Here is a 25294-nt window from a genome sequence, read left to right as displayed (position 1 = left end):
AGGTTTTTTTTTTATAGTTTAGATGTAACTTTACTGAGACATAAAAAAAAACCAATAATAATCTTTCATTATAAGAAGAGACCCAAAAAATTGAATAACAATTGAGTGAGAGAGATAGTACAGCAATTTATTGCAAGATATAAAATACCAGAAAACAAGGTACCTACGGTGGACATTGCTAGTGATCTCAGAATTCCTTGACATTATCAACAAACTCAGCCTTTGACTCTGATCCTATAGTTAGCCATGGTACTCATTTGTAGCATGCAGAATCCTCCTAATGTATATTGGAGATTCTTTAATATGTATTAGTGTGCCTGCATAATATTGTTTGCATCCATTATGACCTGGCCATGTGGTCTCTGGCTTTTCTCTTCATTAAAAAATTTATATTTATTGGCTAAAAAAATTAGTGCTTCCGACTGATTGAGCACTAATGGTATTAAATAATGATGCCTACAGAATAATTAAATCTATTGCCATAGGAAGCACATTGTGTAATTTTATTTCTGAATGGTTTCCATTTTAATTTGTGGATATAAAATCCTTTCGAAATGTCCACCGTTTTTTCTTTTGTCACTCTCTTACAATGTTGTTTCCTGCCAGTAGGTTCAAAGGAAGCTTATAGCAATGAAAAGAGAGGGGGTGGGGAAGGAATTCTCTGGCACTGATATTGCCTACTGCATTGGTTTCAGTGGCGGTACCGAAACCATGGCGGTGGGCAGGGTCATAATGCCATGGGCGGCTGAAGTCTCCAGCACAGCGGTCGTTACCGCTGTGGCGGTCGGTGTGGTACATTCATAATAGTGGAGGTAGGTACCGCCATACCTCCACTACTCCACCGACCGCCAGGGTTGTAATGAGGGCCTAAGGATGATTAAACCTCAACTCTCTGTCAAGGAAACCTGAGGGAAAGCTGTATTGTCACTTGTGGCTCAGGGTGGTTTCTTCTATGAGTAAAGTTAAATTTTATACTGTCCCAAAGTCTTTGCATAAGTGATTTCCACATATATGTGTTAACGAGTGCAAAGAAAACACCCCCAACAGAACCTACGCATTGGTCTAGCTGTAGGGTGAGTTTCTGCTACATACCATGTTATATCATCAAATGAAGTTTCTTTGATCGAGGGCTGAAGACATTGTCATCATACCTTATCTGGCATTAGGTTGAGCAAACACAGTTCCTGGTGTTCTCCAGTCAGCCATACTTTAAAAAGCACAATGCGTGATCATTTGTAGGAGGTGAGGCCATATCGTGCAGGATGTTGAGGGCGATCATATCGATTCAAGTAACACAATAGAAGTTTCTTAAAGGGGCAACTCTTTGTTTTTAGTTTTAACACTTAAAGAGGCAATGACAAGTGATTACATCCAGCCCATTTAAGAATTAGCCTCAACATTTCACACCCTACATATTAAAAGTGCCGTCACATGTAAAATTGTACTTTTGGTAACATGCTCATTATAAAACCTTACTTTTAACGAGGTATACTCCATATGGAAGCTGAGTAGTTCAACATTTAGGCATAAAACAGTTTCTTTAAGCTAGTTGCATGCTAAACATTTGAACCAGTGAGCAGTCAAGTGTGAAGATACAACCCTCTATGACATGCACACAGTGAATATACTGTTAACATTTAGTTCATGGAAAAATACATCTTACTGTGATACAAACACATTTAAAACTGTCATTACATGAAGTATATCACTGTAAAGAAATATCCCATTTCAACATTTGTTTATTACAAGATTTGGTTTGCTCCTCAGCGTTTTGCAGGCTTTAAATGTAAGCATGTGTGCATCATGCCCTCATTGTGGTCTTCACTTTTGAAAAAAATGTCACTATGATATGCACACAATAACAATAACACTTGTGTGTCACTGTGATACACACACATATATCATACTATTCTGAAGGCATATGTAATGTTACTGAAAAGTTAAAAATGTAAGTTTCATTTCTTGATGTTTCTAGTGACATGATACATGTATAGCAAGACAAATTTGTAAAGCAGTGGTATTCTAGTTTAAATAGCCCAGTATAACTAGGTGTAGCTATGTACATCCATTATACTAAAAAATGTTAAAGCACCTTAGCTATGCAGTCTGTGTCACAACCACCACTATTTTTAGATACATCAGGGAATCCACCTATTCAGTGAAGACAATGTCTTATGAAAATTATCTAGGGGCTATTGGTGCAAATAGATTCAGACCTGAAATCAAGAAGTTTTTACTGCTTCATTCTGTATGATTTTACGGTAGGCCAATGCTTAAACACCTACCTGACTTGCACGTTCAAGAGGGTGAGGAGTTAGATGAATTTCAAGAGGCTGTAAAAAAAATAGTGAACAGGTTCGATGTATCTGCAAATTTAGTAGTTTCAAGACATAACTTTTTCAAAAGAACACAGAAAGCGAATGAAGATGTTGACTTATACATGTCTGCTTTAAGGAAACTTGTGGCTGAATGTGAGTTTGAAAATTTTAGTGACCAACTGAGGTCAGTTTATATGATAACGTACAGACAAAACTGTACGTCAGAAACTATTATCCTTAGGTAACCCATCCCTTAATAAGAGTATTAGGATTGCTAAAAGCATTGAAATGTCTTTTAAGTCAGTAAATGAGCTTGGAGATAATTCTATTGAGCTTGTAAATCCACTCAAACGTAAGGAAATCAAGTTTGCACCTTGAAAAGGGGTCCAGATGGTGGGTATTACACAATCTAATTCCTTCTTCAGTCAACCTAATATGTGTTTTAGATGTGCAAACCATTTTCACAAAAAGGGAGGGAAACCTTGTCCTGCAAAAATGTATCCGGCAGGTTGTGCAATAAAATAGGTCATTTTGGTAAGGTTTGCCAAAGCAGTTATCACACAAAAGTCAAGGTGGCAGCAGTGCCAGAAGAGAAGGGAGAAGAACATGAGATATTGTATCCGACATGCAGGATATGGTGCTAGCCACTGGACAAGAGGAAGTGAAAAGAGGGAGATCAATCAGATTGTGGAGACCCCTATGTAGACCAAATAGTTAGGGAGAAAACAATATGTTTGTTGGTTGATTCTGGGGCACGAATTACTATAATTACTAAAGAATTGCTCCATCAAGCCTGGGGAGAGAGACAAAACCCTGTTACCTCCTGATTGCTCGCCTGTATCCTCGAAGGACGTAGAATAGATCTTGCAGGGTATTTTGAAGATTTATTACGTTTCAAGGGACAGTACATTCAGCTCAATGTTTACGTAGCAGAAAAAGGTCTAAACATTCCTTGGTGCTTTCATCACGGCTTGTTTGGGATGGTATTAAGACCTGGTACCCAAGAACAAATTATGGTCCTAAGGGACACAGATGTGGCTGAAGATTTACTTAATCTATATTCCCAGAGTTTTTTTCGGCTCAGCTAGGGAGAATAAGTGGATTTACACAGGATAAAGTTTAAAGAAGGTGACCTGTAAAGCACAAGCTGAGAGTCTTTCAGTGTAAGTGAAGATCTTAGGAAAGAGCCAGAAATGTTAAAAAAAAGAAAGGCATCATTGAACTCCCCCTTTGGTTGTTGCCGGAAAGCACAATGGAGAATTGAGGGCTTGTGTTGACCTTCACATTTTAAGCAAAGAAATTTGGATTGATTTCCATCCTCTCCCAAACAGAAATTAATTGTTGGCTTTGTTTGCCGGAGCCAAGTGTTCCACTAAATTAGACGTGGCTTCAGCCTGCTATCAAAATGAGTTGGAAAAAGAATCCCATCACTGCACTGCATTTGCTTCGCTATGGAGAACATATCAATACTGTTGGTTGCCATTTGGTTTAGCTTCTGCAGTTTCGGTGTTCCAGAGAGTTATGGAAGAACTTCTCCAAAATGTAGCCATAGTTCAAGATCATGAATTAATATTTGCCAAAGATTGTCAAACTCATGATAACACACTCAAACAAATGCTTTCTCTCCTTCAGAAACAGGGAGTAGAGTTAAAAAGGAAAAAATGTCAGTTCATGAAAGAAAGTGTTGAGTACTTAGGCTACGGAATATCTTGCAAAGACATTAGCCCTAAACCAGGTTTTTACTCTTGTTTCATAAAATATTTTGCAAGCATGATCAGACCAATTTATAATCTTTTAAGAAAGGATACAGAGTTGTGTTGGAATCAAGAGTATGTGTCTGCATTTGAGTGGGTCAAACACCAATTGACTAATGTTAGAACACTCAAACCATTTAATCTTGCTTGAACGTGTGTGTTGACAGTTGATGCAAGCAATGTTGGGTTTAGGGCTGTTCTCACACAATAAGCAGATACAATGGAAAACACTATTGGTTTTGCATCCGGGTTTCTCCATGATCAAGAATGTCCTTACTCAGTAATTGTTAAATAACTTTTAGCTTGCTGGTAGGCTATAGAAAAATGTTGTTCTTATTTATGGGGAACCATGTTTGTTCTTGCAACTGCTCAAAAGCTTTTGGTATTCATCGTTATTGGGTACAGTGTCAGAAACCACACACCTAAAATTGCCTTTTTTTCATCATGCTTACTTCAGTTTCTCTTTGAGATTGAACACATCCTAGGAAGGAAGAATGGGCAAATAGATTATCTATCTCATCTTCCCATGGCATTGAATTCATTAGACATGGAATTATTTGACCAGGAAGATTAGAGTTGTTTAGTAGCCTCTGTTGAAATGGTTGAAGCAGGTCCATTTTCTGAACTGGAATGGAAAACACCTACATCTAATGATGTTGTGTTAATTTAAGTGACTAGATACGTCAAAGAAGGTTGGCCTAAAGACAAGATGTTGGACCAAAGGTTGCAACCGTTTAGTAAAATAGCTGGAAAATTGTCTCTGGAAGATGGGATACTCATGAGGTTAGTCAATCTTATTCCCCCAGAAAATATCAGACCCATAATTATTGAACAAGCTCATGAGGAACATTTAGGAGCAACTTTTATTAAATACAGCGTGATGTCTACATTTTGGTGGCCACAAATGGACAAGGACATTGATGCTCTAGTAAGCGACTGTGTAGTATGTTCAACTAGCGATAAGGTTTTGAAAACTACCACACCTCCATTAGTTCCTATAAAACTTCCAGTAGGACCATGTCTGAAAGTAGGTATTGACTTAATAGGTCAATTTAATTCATTTCCAAGTCATTAAAAGTTTGCATTGGTCCTTATAAATTTCTATACCAAATGGCCTGTAGTGAGGTTCTTGGGGGAACCAGATTCCAAAATCGTGATAACACTTCTTAGAGATGTTTATATGAGAAGGCTTCCCGGAGTTCATGTTTTCTGTTAATGGCATACAATTTGTTTCCTATGAAGTAGAGGAGTTCCTTAAAGCTAGCAGCACAAAACACCTCAAGAGCTCTATATTTCACCCACAAGCAAACGGTCTGGTTGAGCACTTTAATAAAGTACTAGTCAAGTGTGTACAGTGGGCTTTACAAAACAAGTGTGAGACTTTTACTGTTGTATAATGTTGTGCTTTATAGAACCTTACCCCAAATTTCTATCACAGTTTCTCCTTTTGAGCTACTTAGAAGTAAGAAACCAGCTACTGAAATCAGGCCCAGTGGATGTCGAAATGGTTAAAACAAAAAGTGGATATGGAGAATATGGATAGTCTGGTGAGGAAAGATTTTACCTTTGCTCTAAGTAAACAAAAGAAGTACTGTGATGTAAGGAAAAGAGTTTCTGACAACCCTATTGGTGTTGATGATTATGTGACAATGAAACCATTTTGACATGTGAGAAAAGGGGAATCAAGTTATTACACACCAGTTAAGGTAAAGAAAATGTGCGGTAATGCTGTAAGAGTTGTAGGTGGTCATTGTTGGAATTTATTGAAATTTTTTAAAGTGCACCGACTCAAATGTGGATTCAAGTAATAAGGTCTATTACACCTGGAAACAGAGAGATGAGGAACATAGGGCCAGATGTAGGAAGGTTCCCTTTTGCAAGTTGCAAATTGCGAGTCCCAGCGACTCGCAATTTGCAACTCGCAAAAGGGAATGCAGAAAGGTGTCTCAGACACCTTCTGCGACTCGCTATGGGGTCGCAAAGACCCACCTCATAAACATTTATGAGGTGGGTCGCAGTTTGCGACCCCATAGCGAGCATAGGCACTCACGGGGATGGTGGCCTGCTGGAGACAGCAGACCACCATGTCCGTGACTGCTTTTCAATAAAGCTGTTTTTTTTTTCTCTTTGCAGCCCGTTTTCCTTAAAGGAAAACGAGCTGCAAATAGAAAAAATACCTAAACCTTTTTGTTTCGGTTTTTTTCAGAGTACTGCCTGCTCTGAAAAAATAATTTTGGGAGCATTCACAAAGGGGAAGGGGTCCCATGGGGACCCCTTCCCGTTTGCGAATGAGTTACTATCCACTTCAAGTGGATGGTAACTGCGAGTTGATTTGCGACCGCTTTCGCGGTCACAAATCAACTCTACATCGCGGTGCGACTCGCAAATAGGAAGGGCACACCCCTTCCTATTTACGAGTCAGAAACACATTTTGCGATTCGGTACCGACTCGCAAAATGTGTTTCTGCATCGCGTGAGGCCTTTTGCGCCTCGCAAACGGCGTTTTTCGCGGTTTGCGAGGCGCAAAAGGCTACTTACATCTGGCCCATAATGATTTTCTAGGTAATCACAAATAATTTGTTACCTGTACTGAAGAAGCATAAGAAGGTGTAAATTCCCACTCAGGCATGGATGACATGTATTCAAATTAATGTCTCACTGCTGAGATTCCATTCACAAAGTTAGTTTTACTCATTAGATTATAGTGAAATTTTTTATTATGTTATTCTATTCAGTGTTAATATATAAATTAAGGTTCTTTACTCATGCATGATGTAATGCTGTCTATCTGTACATAAAGTATTCATGTTATTATACAGTAGTGGCAGTGCTGCATTACACCCTTCTAGACATATTTCAATTTGGTTGTTAAATAGTTTAGTTTGAAGAGGAAAACTAATATGGTGTATTGGGGCTCGGTTCCACTCCTCACGCTGCATTGGCCGTGTGATCGGCTCACGATATTCCAAATGGAATGTTGGATTTTGTATCCCCAAGACACTAAAGATTGTTAAAATGTCACTCTCTGTCAAGGAAACCTGAGGGAAAGCTATATTGTATATGCAGCACAGGGTGGTTTCTTCTACAAATAAAGTTACATCTTATACTGTCCTGACGTCTTTGGGTAAGTGAGTTCCACAGACAGTTTATAAAGGAAAACCACCACATGAATTAGACCTAGTCAACATTTTAATTTTTATTATTACCCAGCTCATGGGAATAGATGCTATCAATGTCTGAAGTATGAAAAACAGATCTTGACCTGTCATCCTGTGAACGTGCGACCTGTACGTCTCTGAGTAGGAACCCATCATATTGAACCATTTTAAGATTTACAGGCTGGCTCTCTCACATGTGTCCAATCAGTGGCATAACACAAAATGATGAGGCCGCCCAACTGAATATGATGTTGGACCCCTCTGTTTCCCATAAAGCACCGATATTATTTGGGCTGAATGGGCCACCTTTGAAGGAGTTGAGGGCCCCCTGAAGGGTTGGGTCACCCTTGCACAGCATGGGTCTCTTTTACATCCCTGCATCCATCCAGTATCTTACACTGTTTACATAATTTAAAAGCAATTTCAGGGTGAAATGCCCAAAGGCCCAACTGATTGATGCGGAAGGTAGAACCGCTGCTTATTAATCATAGGAGCGTACATCACAAAAACTGAAAGGCACTAACCACAGTGAAGGACCTCTGTGAAAATTTCTCTGACATCCAAACAAGATAAGTGTTAGTGGGAAAAATAATTCAAATATTCTAAGACAAACCAGCTATTTCAAATGTTAGATGGTAAAAGCAACAGCATTATGTCCCACATGCTTCACATTGATAAAATAGGTTATTGATATGCATTCTTTGATATACTTTTTTCTCAGTATGGAGCCATGATGTTTCATATAATTTTAATGAAATTCCCTCTTAATTTTTCACTCCTTGGATCCCCCAATGTGACTGTTGAGGCACATCCAATTAAAATAATTCACCGAGCTGTCTGAAGCTGAGGGACAAAAGGCCTAGCAGCTAGAATTGCCAACTTTGGAATTGGAGGTTAGGGTTGAGGTTCAAATCCTGGTCCCTGCTCCACGCCTAGCAACTCTGGGCTTCTTTCTCAAACTTTTGTGTCAATGACAAAAGGTGTAACATAATCTGGTACACTTTTACAGTTCTCTAATGCCCTCACGCCACATTTGCATTATATAAAACTGCAAAAAACAAAAACATGTTTCTGCAGGACATAAACAGATTTTTGCCATAGTGGTGGAAAGTGTCAGTTTTTTAAAACGGGAGCCTTTTCCAAACATGTGAGGATTCCACTAAAGAGCCCAACATTTGCATCAGTGTCAAGAAATGACCACAATTAGTGACCTGTTTTGCTTTTTGGACAGACAAGAGTTGCATATCAATATAACTAGTGTATTTATACAAACAAAATGATTTTACGGACTGCATGCAGGTCCAAACAAATGAGACACTTATAAGCACTAACCCTGGGTCAGTCCTGTAAGTGTAATAAAGAACTGGAGTCCTCTTCACTTATGCTGATGATGTCTTACAAAGATGATTTTCAAGAATTAACTTTGTTGCTGAACTTGTTTTGAAAATCTGCCCAAGAGTCTTGCTGTTCAGTGATCTGAAGGAAATCACCAAGTACTTTCACTATCCTCTTGACCAAAAGGGCAGAGGTGAAAATGTTACTAAACTGTGAAATTTAATGAAAACTAGAAAGATTGCATTGAAGATATTTTATGCCTTACATTAATTAAGCATAGCTTAATTAAAACAAAAGGAGATCATGTTCGAAAGAGATAGAGAAGATGTTGGATGTCTGACAAAAAAGAACACTATAATCACACTGGACCTACATCAGGTCATCCAAAATCCCACACACATTGCTGGACACATCCTAGATGTCATTTTTTCATTTCCAGAGCCAGTTACCTTTCAAAGGATTCCTCCAGCCACATGGTCAGACCACAACTTGGTAGCTTCCTAACACAAAACAGCACAAATCAACACACCTAAGAGCATCTCATATGTATCCACCTATCGACTGTTGAACAAACTAAGGGGGTCATTCCGACCGCGGCGGCGGTCAAATGACTGCGGCGGTCATTCTGACTTTCCCGCTGGGCCGGCGTGCGACCGCCAAAAGGCCGCCCGCCGGCCCAGCGGGAAAGACCCAGCAACGATGAAGCCGGCTCCGAATGGAGCCGGCGGAGTTGCTGGGGTGCGACGGGTGCAGTGGCACCCGTCGCGATTTTCAGTGTCTGCAAAGCAGACACTGAAAATCATTATGGGGCCCTGTTAGGGGGCCCCTGCACTGCCCATGCCAGTGGCATGGGCAGTGCAGGGGCCCCCAGGGGCCCAACGACACCCGTTCCCGCCATCCTGTTCCTGGCAGTAACAACCGCCAGGAACAGGGTGGCGGGAAGGGGGTCGGAATCACCATGGCGGCGCTGCCACAGAGGATTCCCTGGGGCAGGGGAAAATCGGCGGGAAACCGCCGGTTACCCTTTTCTGACCGCGGCTTTACCGCCGCGGTCAGAATGGCCCAGGAAGCACCGCCAGCCTGTTGGCGGTGCTTCCGCGGTCGTTGGCCCTGGCGGTCATGACCCCCTCAGTCTTGAATACTTAGAAACACAACATACATTGAACACAGATCTAGACACAATAAGTTTCATTGTAAAGCTTTATGAGTGGCTCCAGGGAGCTTTCAATGTCATAATACCAGTAAGAACACACAACAATACAGGACAGAAAAAATCAAGCGCCTTGGAAAAACGCAGAATTAAAAATAGACTAAGAACACACAATAAAACAGAACAAAAGCAAACTTGCACCTTGAAGAAATACATAAATAAATAGATGAAGCTACAAATTACAAAGCTGCAACACATATGGCTCAAACAAACAACAATAAAGACAAACTTCACCTACACAAGCTTAACAGAATATACAAGTGAAGAAATCAAAAAAGCTAAAAAGGGTACTATTCAGACAGAATTCATAATACTATATGTGCAAAAAAAGATTTTTTTAAAATTCTCCCCAAATTATGTAACCCAAATGCAGAGAATGAACTTTTCCCATTACTCAAGAATTCATTGACAAACTGGCAAATCATTACACAACCAAAGCAGACACGTTGGACTCCTTTTAAAATTAAGTGAAACCACCAGCACCAACCCATTTCCAACAATCCCCTAAGAGTAGACTCGCCTAGCCTCTTCATACCTTCAAACAATTATCTCGTAGGATCTGGTGAAAGCAAGCAGGCTGCCCTTCTGACCTTTGTCCACCACAAATCTTCAAGAATATTCTCTCACCTATCTCTGCTGCAACACTAATAAGAAGAATCATCAATAGTTCTTTAACTATGGGAATATTTACAGAAGACCTAAAAAAGGGATAAAAAAGCTCATTATTAAAGAAAACAACCTGGATCCACATGACCCCAACAACTACGGATCGATTGCAAATGGACCTTTCAAGGGCAAACTCATAGAAAGAGCAGCTTTCACCCAGATGTCACAATTCAGTGAAGATAACTCCTTACTTTCTGACTTCCAAACAGGATTTCGACCAGGAAGAGGCACAGAATCTGCCCTGATTGTCATCTGGGATTACAGTAAAGACACACAAGACCAGAATGGGGTTCCTACACTACTTCTTTTGGACCTCTCAACATTTTAATTGCAACAAGCTGTACTATAGTTGCAACATGCATAAACTTAGCAATGTATGGGTATCAGCTATTGCAGTTGTACATTAAATTAACAGTACCAGATCAAAGTCAACGGTCGGACACACAAGATAATCGACATTACAATTTATTTCATCGAGATTTGGGAATAACTTGCAGACCATGGAACACCATGTCATTTTCCACATCCTTTTCCCTCATCGAGGCTGAATAGTGGGACATTTTCTGGTGCCATTTACCACATAATTGTTCAGGTGATAAATGCAAGTCGGGGGGGGGCGAAAGTGATTACATAGTTGTTGATGGGGTCCAGTCCTGGTGGCACAATGTTTACGACCACCCCCAAGGTGTTGAAAGAGGCAGTTGGCATATGGGCTATGCCTCTGCTCCCAACCATTGCCTACAGTGTCACCAAGAACTGAGCTGCACCATTTAAAAGCGGGCACGGTGTTTTCAGTCCCAGGATTCTCAGTGGCAAGTTTTGAGAGTATATTGCTCTAGGCAATTATTAATGAAACCCTTCCCGGTGTGAAAAAAGTATGCCAAATCACACCTTGTTACCTAGAATTGAAATAATTTAGACATCATTGTATTGGCAAGTATAAATATATTTATTAGATGAATTTAACAAAAATACACATGTCGGAACAGGTCAGTAGTTTGTGAGCAGCAAAGCTATGTCAGTATTAGCCAATGCTACTGAAAAAATATGGCGTGAAACAAAACTTTACAGAATATGCTACTTCCTGCAACCAATCCAAATAAGTGGTTATGGACAAAGCAGACTAGTTATTGTGTCCTGGGGGAGGTGCAAGGAAAGCGCCTGTGAAACATTTCTCTTTGTAGGAAACAAGAATACACTTCAATAAGAGGGACCAAAGCCCTGACTCTTTTTCTGTTTACTCAGAATATGTTCATGAACTTCAACCCGACCTAAATCATCTCATCTTTTCTCACATAACTAGGCCAGGTGAGGTTGTAGACGTTTTAGACTGCCACTAATGTGCTCACATAAAAGTGGGCATTTATTTAAGCTGATCCCATTACAAGCATATTTTATTCTGTAAACTGAAGACTTGCACATTAAAGGAGGACGCAATAGCCTATGCTCAGAATAATGAAGCACACAGTCAGCATGTAAAAACACTTATAGCTACAGAATTTGAAAAAAAAAGAAACTATCATGCAATTGGGCATAAAAAGAACTAGAGAGGCTTCGGGCATCAAGATGGCGGTCGCACTCTGAGAGTGCTCTGGACCCCTCCGTCATCCGCCCTTAACTACCGCGGTCCAAGGGAGCAATAAACGCTGTACATGGCTCCCCGGTGTCCCGGGGGCCCGTAGAGAAGTCTGCTGGGGTGATTTGGTGAAAAGCCGGCGGCTCGGCTGATCCCGTAAAGAGGAGTTCAAGATGGCGGCCGCTGCGAGATGCACCTGGCGGATCTGAGGTGGGCTTGGGAGACGATTGCTGCAGGTTGAGGGGTGGCAAGAGGCCCGGTGAGACCTGGGGCACGCCCCGACGGTGGATCCCTGCCGCTGGAGTGCCGACAGGCCCCCCCCTTGTCGAGGAGGAGGACACCGGGTGAGCGGCGCTGCTCCGGCGCACGAGTCGCGGGTGCGGCCCGGGAGACTGGAGGCCCTCTCTGGCCGCCCGAGCGGCTTGCGGTGCCGCGCTGGGGCCGTGGCGGAGGCCCTGGCCCCGAGATCCCCCTACTGGAGGGAATTTAAATCTGGAGGCATGCTGGGGATCAGGACCCACCCGGAGATCCGAGTGGCGCCCCCGGGGGGGCAAAGAAGTGAATCGGAGATCGGGAGGGGGTGGAAGGAGAAGACGAGCGGTGACGCACCCCCCACCCCCCCATCCCTGCAGCAACAAGAGGGGGCTCGGGGGCCTGGGGGCTTGGTTCCGGCCTCTCTCGGCCCGGGTGGAGCGCGAGCTGGACTGCAGCAGAATCTAGACTGCGAGCCGAGCAGTGGAGAACAACACCTTGGGGCAAGTGGATATCCTGGGTTCCGGGTCATGCTTGGTTGACCTTAGACCCTGGTCGGAACGACTCGAGAGATTGAGAGCGAGGTTGTGACGGCGCGGGGCCTACAGTGGAGGTGCAGAGCCCTTAAGGTGGAGAGGCCTGGGTCTGGTACTCAGACGGGTCCCCCCCCAACTGGTGGAGAGAGCGAGAAAGGGACCTGAAAAGAAGGGGCCAACGGTGCCATCGCCGGCCGTCCGTATGTGATCAGACACAGCGAGCCCCCCCACAGTCCAAGGTACTTAACAACGCAATCAAGGCAATCAGAAAATCCCAATTCTTCTTTTTGCGGATGACTCTCTATTGATCTCAAAGACCCCTATGGGGCTGCAAATTCTTGTGGATAGATTTAAATCATTCTGCTGGAATTTTGGTTTAGAGCTGAACTCGAAGAAAACAAAATTGATGGTGCTTCGCTCTGGCTCTCGTAAGAAGTGTACGATCAGGTTAGATGGAGCTATTTTGGACCAGGTTAGCTCTATCGACTACTTGGGTGTGAGGCTTACAGACTCACTCCTCTGGGACGAACAAGTCGGTAAGAGTGGCGGGCTTTTGCAACATCGGGCAGCATCCATATTATGCCTTTACAGGAATACGATCGCTAAAGTTGTGTCTCCAGCAGTAAAGATCTATGTGGCCAAGGCACAGGGTGCTGCTGTTTATGGTGCAGAGATTTGGGGCATGACAGATAGCAGTAGGATAACTAAAATTGAGAATAGCTTTGCTCGGGCTCTATGTGCTTGTCCCACTAGCACCCCATTAACCCCCCTTTTTTTAGATCTAGGGCTTAAACGTATAGCCGATTTGATTATCTTACGGCCCCTACTATATTGGGTGAGGCTTTGGGTAGTTCCTGAACTGGCTATATATAAGTCTTCCCTATTAGAATTGTTAAAAACCTCTAACTCCATGTCCATACCATGGATCAAACACGTATCTAGTTGGTTTTGCATGCTAGGACTGAGGAACTTCTGGGAGAATCCCCAGCAACTTGTGAAGCCCCATGTAAAAATATTGAAGAGAGCTTACTGGTCCCACATATGTAATAATTACATTTCTCAGAAATCGAATGGTCATTTAACTAACTCGTTTATTGATTTTAAATGGTACCCTGAGTTTGAACCATACTTAGATACAATACCTGATTTGTTAGGCAAAAGTTTGTATGCCAGATTTCGATTTGGAACATTACCCCTGAAGGCCTTAACGAGCAGATGGGGACCTAAGTCAAGCTCTGATACCTGTCCTGTATGTGGCATTCCTTCCGAAACAGTAGAACATTTTATGTTTTTTTGTCCCGCCTATTCAATCCCAAGGTTTAAATGGATATATAAAATCTGTAGGGAATTGAATTTAAGGAAATGTTTTTTAGCTTTGCGGATCTTAAAAAGCCACAATTCAAATGTGACAATTTACGCAGTAAGTAAGTTTTTAGCAACAGCATGGCGCATACGCACTTTTTATTTACAATGAGTTGAAATTGTTTTAAGACGGGCAAACATGGATCATTCCTTTTTTAAATTTTTCTATGACATTATGGTTTATATTATTATATTATATTGTATTGTATTGTATTGCTTTGATGGTCTGTTGGCCGAATAAAGCTTATGTGAAACACACACTTAACAACGCACTAAATTCTCAGGCTTGAAACCGCATTAAGGAAGGTGTGGCCCACCTGACACCCACCTCAAGTGCCACGATGGGAAAAGATAAAACGAACAAACAACCTCCGCCCTCCCAACAAAAAATCGACCAGTTCACGACTATGACGGGCCAACGAGGAGGGGGAGAAGCGGCTGGTGGGGGTTCGGCCCCGGACGGGGTGAGTGCCATTCTCCAAGCTATTCAATCATCGCAGATAGCCGTAGAAACAAAAATTGGTGAGGTGCGAGTGGACATGGGCCTCATCAGACAGGACCTTAGAAATGCAGTAACCCGAATTACGGAAGTGGAAACCCGAGTCTCCCAAACCGAAAACGATTTGTCTGACCTCAAAGCCAAAGTAGCCCAGCTACAATCCCGAACCTGCGAGCTTCACCGCCGTGCAGAAGATGCGGAAAACCGGGCCAGGCGCAACAACCTACGCTTCATAGGTTTCCCGGAGGGCATAGAGGATGACAAAGCAGCCGAATTCCTGGAGACGTGGATCAAATCTTGGATGCCTGACCAATCCCTCTCGCCCTTGTTTGCAATTGAAAGAGCCCACAGGGCGCTCGCACCTCGCCCACCCCCGGGCGGCCCGAGGCGCCCGATGATCGCACGATTCCTTAACTTTAAGGACAGAGACAATATCCTCAGGGAAGCGAGGCGGCAAGAGGGTACGCAGTGGGAAAACCACAAAATCCTAATTTTCCCGGACTACACCAGAGAAGTCCAAACCCGCCGTAGGTCGTACGAGCACGTTAAGCAAAAACTAAGGGCAATGCAGCTCTCGTACATGCTCCTTTTCCCCGCACGCCTCAAAGTCCTCATGGCTGGGAAAGCCTACTTTTTTGATTCTCCTGAGGAAGCTTGGGACTGGCTGACAGAGGAGGGCATCGGAGCCCGAAAGGGTCCCCCGGGACCACTGGAAGAACCCCACATGTCGGGCCCTCACCATAAGAGGGGCCCCGGAGGAGCAGGCGGCGCACCAGATCCCGGAGAGGCAGACAGAAAGACACGATCGCTCCTGCGGAGGATGAAACAGCTCGGGACTCTGGTCCTCATGCCGAATCTAACACTGGGATTCTTCCGGTGTCTCGAACACCGTCCCGGCCCGCCGAGGATGGGCGATTGAGTCAGTCGCCGGTACTCGGCTGACGGGAGGTGTGGGACCCCTGCGCGAGACGTAGGGGGATTCGGGCTTCGCTTGATCCTCTCGGGCGACCCCTAGCGAGATTAACATTGATAGCTCCGGAGACTTCCTAGAGTATGGTGTTGAACGCTTGATTTGTGACTGCTAATTGCAATTGATCCGAAAGAAAGGAGGGGTCCATCACTCCACTCAAATGACAGTTTTACTGGCTGTCTGGTTTTGGTTGGGTACATGGGCGACAGATGCTTCCGGGGGGGAGTATGGGGAGGGGGGGAGTTTGGGGGGAAGGTGAAGTTCAAGTTAGGTTTAAGAGGCGACAAATTAGTTAGCCTGGTTTGTAGATTCAAAATTTCACTGTCACGTCCGAAATGGTCATCCCTGGGCCTGCACACACACATCCAAACATGCCCAACATCGGCACACCTCACGCTTGGCCCTCAGTAACCCAGGTCCTCTCCTGGAATGTAAACGGCCTGTTAGACAAGATCAAAAGATCGGCAGTATTTAACACCCTCCGCAGGTATTGCCCCTCAGTAGTTCTCCTGCAAGAGACCCATCTTCTTGGGTCCAGATGCCCTATGCTTGCGAGAGGAGGATACGTTAGGGTATACCATGCAGGGTTTTCCAGAGGCTCTAGAGGAGTGGCCATTCTGCTCCACCGATCTTTGCCTATGGTAATCACTTCCACGCAATCTGACTCACAAGGTACATTCATGGTGGTCACGGGGACTCTTCACGGACAACCGCTAAACTTGGTGTGCGCCTATGCGCCCCCGGCAAATCTTGACTCCTTCCTACTTTCGCTCCACTGAGTAACCTCAGGATTGCCCCAAGGAACTACCCTATTGGGAGGCGACTTCAACGCGGTCCTTGACCCAAAGCTGGACATTTCTGGGGAAACTACCATAAATAGATCCAAGCGGGCCTCAGCCCTAAGTAGTTGGGCGGAGAGCCTCGGCTTGTGTGAGGTGTGGCGCACCTGGCATCCCAGAGAACGCCAATACACACATACTTCGGCAGCCCACCAGATGCAATCCAGAATAGACCTGGTGTTCATGCCCGCCCTAGATTTCTTTAAAGTCGCAGGGGCAGAGATTCTTCCACGGGGGGTCTCCGATCATGCACCAATACGGATCCGACTGGGTAGAGCAGACCTTACCAGACGGCCTATGTGGCGCTTGAACGCGTGGCACTTACAAGATACAGAGTACACCCAAGAGATCAGGTTGCACCTCGACCAATATTTCGAATTAAATGAGGGCTCGGTTCGGTCCCCAGGAATGTTATGGGCTGCCTGCAAGGCCACTATTAGAGGACATGCCAGAAGCATTCTTCGGTCCCGTGAACGGGATCAAAACTCCCAGATCACCGAGCTAGAGAACAAGGCCCGGAGACTCGAATGCCAACATGAAAACTTGGCATCGGCCTCGACCATGAGGAAACTGACCAGGGTAAGAGAAGATATTAAACATATAATGCTAGATTCGGCCAAGCACATGTGGAGAGCCTCAGCAGGCCGAATTTATGGATGGGGGGATAAAAACGAGAAGCTACTGCATTGGCTGGCCACCCGCCCCATGGCTAACAGAATTATACCGGAGATCTTAAATGACTCAGGTACTCTTGTCAAAACAGCAGTGGAAATCGCACATAGCTTCGCCTCCTACTACGCCAGGCACCCACGCCCTGCTGTTGAGAGAGAGTCCCCCCTACTAAATGAGATTACCCTTCCCGGGGTAACCCCAGAGGTGAGAGACAGACTGGACGAGGCCATCGATCTTGTAGAAATCTGCAACGCAATATCGGGACTGGCATCAGGCAAAACACCAGGCCCCGACGGCTTTCCAGCGGAATTTTATAGTAAATGCAGTGATATTCTGGGTCCCCACCTGTTCAACATGTACGAAGAAGCGGAGAATCAAGGCCGCTTCCCAACAGAGATTGATCAAGCCACTATTGTGGTAATCCCCAAAACCCAACCCCCATCACAACAATGTTCAGCGTACCGGCCTATCTCGCTCCTAAATGTGGAAGTCAAGGTGCTCTCTTCGATCCTCGCTTCCAGACTGAAGGAGGCAATGCCCACGCTGGAGCACCCTGACCAGTGTGGTTTTATGCCCACTCGTAGCACAAGGCACTGCATCAGACGATTACATCTTGCTTTGGCGCACCGCAAAACGCTATTGCATACGCAATTGGCACTGCTTTTACTCGACTTCGAAAAGGCCTTTGATACGGTAGATTGGTCCTACCTCAATCAGGTCCTATATAAAAACGGGCTCGGACCTAAATTCCGGGGATTGGTGAAACTCCTATACTCTAACCCGACGGCTCGAATCAGGGTGAATGGAGTAGTCTCCGACCCAATCCCCATTGGCCGTGGGACTCGGCAGGGATGCCCGTTATCTCCCCTGCTCTTCGCACTAGTGATAGAGCCACTGGCGATACTAATGAGAAGCAACCCACTGATCGAGGGCTGGCACTGGCCCTCTGGTTCGGAAGACAGAGTGGCTTTGTACGCAGATGATGTGCTCCTGTATATCTCCAACCCATCCAAAAGCGGCCCACGCGTCCTAGAGATCCTTAGACTTTTCGCGGAAGCCTCAGGGCTGACCCTGAACCCAGCCAAATCTTTACTGATCCCCCTTCATCGCTCGCACGACTGTATAGATTGGCAACGGACTATCCCTGTACGGAGAAACAGCTTTAAATACCTCGGGATACATATCTCACTTCTCCCCGAGCTAGCGTGGAAACTCAATGTCACGCCGCTTTCAAAGAAAATCAAAACCGACCTTCTGCGCTGGAAGGCCCTCCCCTTGAATTTACTGGGTAGAATAGCGCTGTACAAGATGATGATTCTCCCCAGGCTCTTATACCTCCTGCAGAATTTCCCACACCCCATCCCCGTGAGATGGTTCAAGGAGATGGACTCTTTAGCACGCCAATTCATATGGAGTGGGTCACGTACAAGATTGTCGCTTAAAACATGTCAGAGGGATGTATATGAGGGTGGACTGGGCATGTCGAAAATTCAATACTATTATCTAGCGATGCACACACTTGTAATCAATGACTGGATGGGAGGTGGATGGACAGACCCCGCACACCAACTAGAATTACAGACAATGGGCTACCCAAGGATCCTTGACATACTCTACGGGAGCCCGATACCCCGGGATACTCCAGATGTGACCAAAGTGGTACTTCTGGGATGGCGTACAGCCCAGAAAGTGACGGGTGGTGGGGACGTCTAACCCAACAAACCCCGCTATGGCATGGGAAGCAGCTGATACATGTGGCAGGTCTGGAGGGCTTCCAGAAATGGGACACCATAGGGATCTCCACGCTGGGAGATATTTGGAGAGGGACACATATACGATCTTTTCAAGACCTCCAGAAACAATATTCCTTAAACAAAACACAGTTCCACCGATATCTCCAATTACGCCATGCCCTACTAGTTCACCTGCAGACAGGAGACACCATACCCGAGAACAGCCCCATGGAAGCCAAGGCACTGATGGGAGACCTGGGAAGGGGAGGGGTTTCTCAGATTTATCGCACCTTAATCACCGCCACTGGGGGACCCCTAAGAGAGCTTCGCCAAAGGTGGGAGAGTTGGGTGGGATCCATGGAGGAAGCGGACTGGACAGAAGCACTAATGGCCCCACGCTCCCTAACAATGGCCACACGCTTCCGTTTAATACAATCCTATTTCCTATATGCCGCATACCTCACACCCGCCATGTTACATAAAGCAGGCCTCCGCCCCACAGTGGAATGCCCCCGCTGCAGGTATCATACAGCGGATTTCTACCACATGGTATGGACATGCCCGATTATAATGGCCTATTGGGAAAAGGTGGTGCAAGAGATATCTGAGGTCCTACAGGAGGAGGTAAAGAGGTCGCCACTGTCCCTCCTTCTCAGGGTCATGGGAGATACAGAGCTACGAAGAGCAGATCGGTCCTTCTTAGGGGTGGCGTGTCTAATGGCCAAAAGGGACATAATGGCAGATTGGAAGGCCAGGGTGGCTCCGGCACTGGCTAAGTGGAGACGGGGAGTGCATTGGTGTGCGCAGCGGGAGAAACTTGTGTACGAGGCCAGAGGTTGCTTACACAAACATAAGAAGATATGGGGGAAGTGGGAGGATGTAGCGGGCCTTTAAGAGTGGATGGTGAGCAACATTTAGTAATAAAAGGGGCAGGGACCGAGGACTTGACCATTACTGTTTTGATGCCCGTTGGCATCATGTTGTACTGTATTCATAATTATTTTATGCAAAATTTAATAAAATCTCTTTATCAAAAAAAAAAAAAGAACTAGAGAAGAGGCGTTAAATTGGCAGCAGTCAGATTGTAGAGCCATGTCAAAGCATTGTGGTAAAATGTGCATTTCTGCACTACGTAGTTAAGGCGTGCAATTGAGGTTGTCTATTTTTCTTAACTGATGCCAACTATCACTTAACACATTTTCAAAAGATTTGAAACAGGAAGATGATTGACGTCCATTTTGGATCTGTAAGAGGAAATTTATAAATTAAATCATAAGTTTCCTAGATGCATGTGCTTTTTATTTTAGATGGCTCTCATGGTGCATGAACATGTGATAACTGGTTCACCAGGGTAGTCACCTCCATACCAATTGTGGATCGCAAAGGTTACAGGGGGCAGGGTGGCGCACGGGGGGAGAAATATTAATAAAATGCACAAAAAAATAAAAAACTTACCTGCACGCCGCGCCGTGCTGCCGCTCCTCTGTCTCCTCAGCAGCACGCAGGGACAGGCTCCCAGCCTGCGGTCAATCCTGACACTGCTCAGAGCAGCATTAGGATTGGCTCGGAGGGCCCCACCAGGGCGCTTCCAGGCAGACTGGGAGCCTGTGTCTGCTCTCTCCAACCTCAGTGCTCATCATCCCTAATGCCCTGCCCCTTTAACAACCAAAGGATAATAAACTTGGTTTATTATCCTTTCGCTTTTAAACGATTGCAGTGGTTGCTACTGGCAGGGGGGGGGTGACGCTCCTCCTCCACAGCGAACGAGCCGCCACTGCTCCATACTTGGTTTTACACCGCAATTGCTTTGCTTTTTTATCAATAGCTCTTTGCCATTGAGCACTCTTTTTGTTTTGAATTTCTATTTCACTCACATCTTAACTCTCCTGACATTTTGGTAGGAGAATTACGACATATATATCCTCGGACAAAATATATTGCTTTCAGTTTTGAAAATCACTGCTTGTGAAGACAATGTGCAAAGCTATTTTTACATAATTTTTATATCCAATGATTTCCTGCAAAATAGTCACTGTCCACCTTGTCTTTCTTAAAAGGAGGAATTTGAACGCTTTTTGTGTTTTTTCTTTTTTACTCACAGCAAAGTTTTGAGAAGTACTCAATGTTTACCTTTTGTGAAGGTTGCAAAGACTCTTGATTAACTTCACTGGGACAATCTTTTTTCAGCATTTTAAAATGGATTGTCCTGTACAGTGAGATAATTTTCACTGTATTTAAAACCAGCCAGAGTGAAAAAGTATGCACACATTTTCTCCACAGGTTTACCTTAAGAAAACCTTTCAAAGTACAAAGGCAAATGTTTGTAGAATAATTCTTGGAAATTTCACAGATTTTGTTTTATTCATAAGAGCATTGTGTTGGAAAAAAGGCTTCTCTCCCTGCAACTAGCCAGCTAATCAGTTCCAACTTGACCAGCTCTGAACTCTCCCTAAGTTGCACCCTCATGTCCTGGAACCTTGGATGGTGGTAGAGTGACAAGTAACTGTATTTTCACTTCTCTCTCCACTTTTATTTCCTCAGGTCCACATCTATTCAGGTTCTTGTTTATCTTTTCATGTAAGTTGTACATTAATTTCACGCACCATACACTCACTTGAGTTCACTAGTGAAGCTTATGAGTTTTTTTTAATAGTTTTTGGTCTTGAAGAAACACTGACTGATCAGTAGAGACAATACATGTGTGAAACATGTCGACCATCAATTAGGGCTGAAGGATGAATTTTCCTTTTCCCCACTTCTCTTCGCTTTACCGGTAGAGTGGAGGAACACTATTTCCTTGATCATTTCCCTTGTTTTTAACCTTGACCTAGACTCCTCGCTAAGAATAAACAAGCTGATGGTAGGGTCTAGAGCCAATTTTAGTATACCCTCTCCAGCTGTTCACTTCTCCTCGTAGGTCTGAATCTACTCCTACGTCTAACAACTGCACATATTCAAAAAGATCTCTGGCAAAGAGCCCCCTAGAGGGACCTGTCTGACATTGCAGCACCAGCCCAACGAGGAGCAGGCCCTATGATCAAGCATGACACTCATTGGGTGTGTGAGGGCCCTGACTTCTACTTTCAGTAGTGCCTTTTCAAACTGTGGTCATCACTTTGGAACAGTGCACCTTATTTATTTGCATACTAAAACTAATGTCACCTATGCAAATGTAATTCCTTGACTTAAAAAGACCCCACCATTCTCTTATGATGAAAAAAAATACCATTTACATGATTTGAAGGTCAACGGTTGCTTATTGATTGTTACAGAAATAATGGTATATGTGGACTGATACCATTACATAGCAATGACCATTTTATAATTCTAATTTACAAAACATGAAAGTTGTACCAGCCAATTATGTGTGCCTTCCAGTTCACCTTGATTATGTGTGTAAGGTGCATTAGGAAAGCACTGTAATTACTAAGGCCATATGACAACACTGAGCTATACTTCTTACAAATAGTAGAGATATTTTTTCCAAAAAGTGTTTGTGAGTGCAAACCTAATGTAATATAAATTAAAAGTATCTGATAAAAAAGTAAAGTTGAAGTCTGTCCATTATACCAATCATTCAACTATACATTTTAGTGAGTGCTGCTCGTGGGCCTCCAGCTGAGTGTGCAGGTTAGGCTAAGATACTCTGACAATTGTTCAGTATAGTGGAGAGATCTGGGGTGCAGTGAATAGGGCCAGTACGATACTCATAGCACATGCAGTTTTGTTTAACCTTGCTCAGCTCTGGAGGACCTCTCAACACTTGTGGCACTCCGTGACTCCACATGTGTGAACACTGTAGTGCACGGCAATGTCCTGACACATCTAAGTCAAGGCTTCATTGCTTAGCTGGGTTTCAGGTCCAGTGTAAAGTTGAAGATAACATTTGTAAGTATGTAAATGTAGTTGTACTGCAGTATTACCTTAAGAACTCAAATATGCTTTAGTAAGTAAGTCCCACAGTGTTCAAGTGTTGCATTTCGCAAGGATATTCAGTCATGTTGTGTGGGGAAAGATGGCAGTTTGGTGAAACAGCTGCTGGACACCTGCTCTTGATCTCATGGCGCCTACTTTGATTTATGCTTCTGTGTATGGCAGTGTGAAAATATAATCGCTCTAGGTGCTAACATTAAAATAAACATCCTACTCACAACAAGGATATATATTTGCTTCTCATATTGAGTGTCCTCTTGAGAGAGAGCCAGAGTGAGGAGAAAGCGCATGTTGGTGGTTGGAGTGGCAGGGCTGCACAGTAAGTTGCCAATTGGCATAGAATCAACCTGTGTGCAATGGAGCCATGCTACAAAACGATGGGAGAGAAACAGATATGCTCCACTAAAGGAAGAGTCGAGCATCCAGGACTCTTGGCTGCTCTTGGCTGCTGCCAGGCTTCCGTGGATTTGAGAGTTCAAACACAAGGGCAAGAAGGAGCAATGTCAGCAGTAGATGCTCCTTTCACATATACCCGATCAACAAAATTGGAAGATGGCGTACCTCTCATAGAAGCATATGTAAAGTGCAGTGGAGAAGACAATGGGGCTAAATTGGGCAAAGATAGATTATACACAGATGAAAAACACAATGTATCAAAGATGGCAGAGCTAGAAAAATATAGCCCACCATGTTGAACAAACAGTGGTAAGTGGAAACAAAGTGTGTAGCACTACAGCTCTCAATAACCTATACACTGGAAGCAATTTTGCACTCTCAGAGCAGGCTGATGGTCAGAGCATGCAGTTTGTAGTTGAAAATTAAATGAGCTTGTGGAAGGTAAACAGGTGGAAGAGGTAGTAAGAAAAATTAAGGAACGAGGCAAATAATATTGTTTTGTCAGCTAACCTAGTAAGTGGACAAATTACCACTATTTTTGATGGGCCAGTGTTTGGTGCTATAAAAATGGTTTGTTACTGCTAGCTAACTGTTCTAAATGAGCATCTAGATTTCCCTAGTATCTACTCTGAATCAGGAAATAGGAAGTAAACTATGGTGATTGGGCAATGCTGCTTTAAAAAAAGATAAGAATGCTTTGTGGAGAGGAGGCTCCAACCTAATAAAGTGGGGAGAGACTGGTACATGAATCGGATCTAAAAATAACACCAAAGCGATAATAGCCAGAGTCGCAGTAAAGGAGATATAGATCACCAAACCATGACACAGCTAAAGCCAATGTCAATTATGAGGAGAAACTGAAGGGAACACAGATACATGTTATCTCTCAGTATAAGGAAAAAGGGGATATGAGGACCTGCTTCACAGTAAACCTACATAATTGGGAGTCAGAAGGGGGGGCAGATCAAGTGAGGTTCATTGAAAAACTTGCCAAAACACGTGGAGGCTTAAAAAGAACCATTTTGGGTGAGGTATGCAAACTTATAATGACTCACAGGTCTGAGACTCCATGTGGAATTTAAAGCTGTCTACTTAATGAAACAGACATCTGAAAAGACGAATACTGTGTCATTTAACAATGCAACAATTCATATAAATCAACTAGAGAAAAGAACTGCTAAAGCTGAGGAGCTACAAAGCTATATGAGCAGTATTCTAATAATTCCAAGCAGTTACCAAACATTTCCTCTAAGGTCAAAAACCTAGAAATCTGTCACAGGAGCAATAATCTTTGAATACTGCACATTAAAGAAGGTCAGGATGGGTCTAACATAGTTGAATTTGTTTTCAACTTACTACGGCAGATCTTTCCTGATCTTAATAATAGGGATTCTGATACACAAATCCAATAGGAGCATTGATTCTCATTGAAAAAACCTTCAAGACTTGACCACTATCTGTGCCCTATTATGATATACATTGACAACCTCTTTCTAAAACAAGAAATGTGTGTAAAAACGTGCTATAACTCCCAGGTCAATGTGGGTGAGGTAGCTTTTTCGTGCACTCCAACCTCTGCAGATCCACTGCAACATGATGGTACCTCTGCAGGGGCTGTCTTTATCCTAGACCGACCTAGACTAAAATGTTATGACTGGGACAGCAGTTTTTCTGCAACACTGAAAATGAGCGAGAAAAACTATTGAAGCAATGAACTGAAATAAGAAGGCTGAAATCGTAAGGAATATGATCAATGAACATGCTAAAAATAATCCAGCTGTAAAGGTGAGGATAGCATTAATAAGTATGTAAAACTAGTTGCACTGCAGTACTGATTTATGTACTTGTTAGACCTGTCAGGTTTTGGGCTTTTGGGTGTTCCTTCACCCCTTCTGTTTTTACTCAATTCGTTTTTATTGGCATTAGGACTCTGTGCACTTTACCACTGGTAGCCAGATCGAAAGTGCTTGCATTCACTCTCTGAACATGGTAAAATTGGCTCACACCTGATTGGCACATTTTAATTTACTTATAATTATTTTGTAAAGTGGTATACCATATGCCCAGGGCCTGTAAATTAGCAAC

At 43.8% G+C, this 25294-nt stretch overlaps 1 protein-coding gene and 1 long non-coding RNA gene across 2 annotated transcripts in view; one reads left to right on the top strand and one right to left on the bottom strand.

The window, feature by feature from the left end:
* Positions 1–25294, bottom strand: part of TRPC4 (transient receptor potential cation channel subfamily C member 4) — a 1361777-nt gene that overhangs the window by 1267047 nt on the left and 69436 nt on the right. The window contains exon 2 of the mRNA XM_069205494.1: positions 2286–2333. The gene's annotated coding sequence lies outside the window, so the exon portion shown is untranslated. The remainder of the gene's footprint in view (positions 1–2285; positions 2334–25294) is intronic.
* LOC138250532 (uncharacterized) overlaps positions 1–25294 on the top strand; it is a 123655-nt gene that overhangs the window by 82518 nt on the left and 15843 nt on the right. The window lies entirely within an intron of this gene.

The sequence above is a fragment of the Pleurodeles waltl genome, chromosome 8 (genome assembly GCF_031143425.1).
Source record: "Pleurodeles waltl isolate 20211129_DDA chromosome 8, aPleWal1.hap1.20221129, whole genome shotgun sequence".
Taxonomy (NCBI): domain Eukaryota; kingdom Metazoa; phylum Chordata; class Amphibia; order Caudata; family Salamandridae; genus Pleurodeles; species Pleurodeles waltl.
Note: the sequence above shows the minus strand (reverse complement) of the source record. Positions and strands in the feature narration are given on the sequence as shown.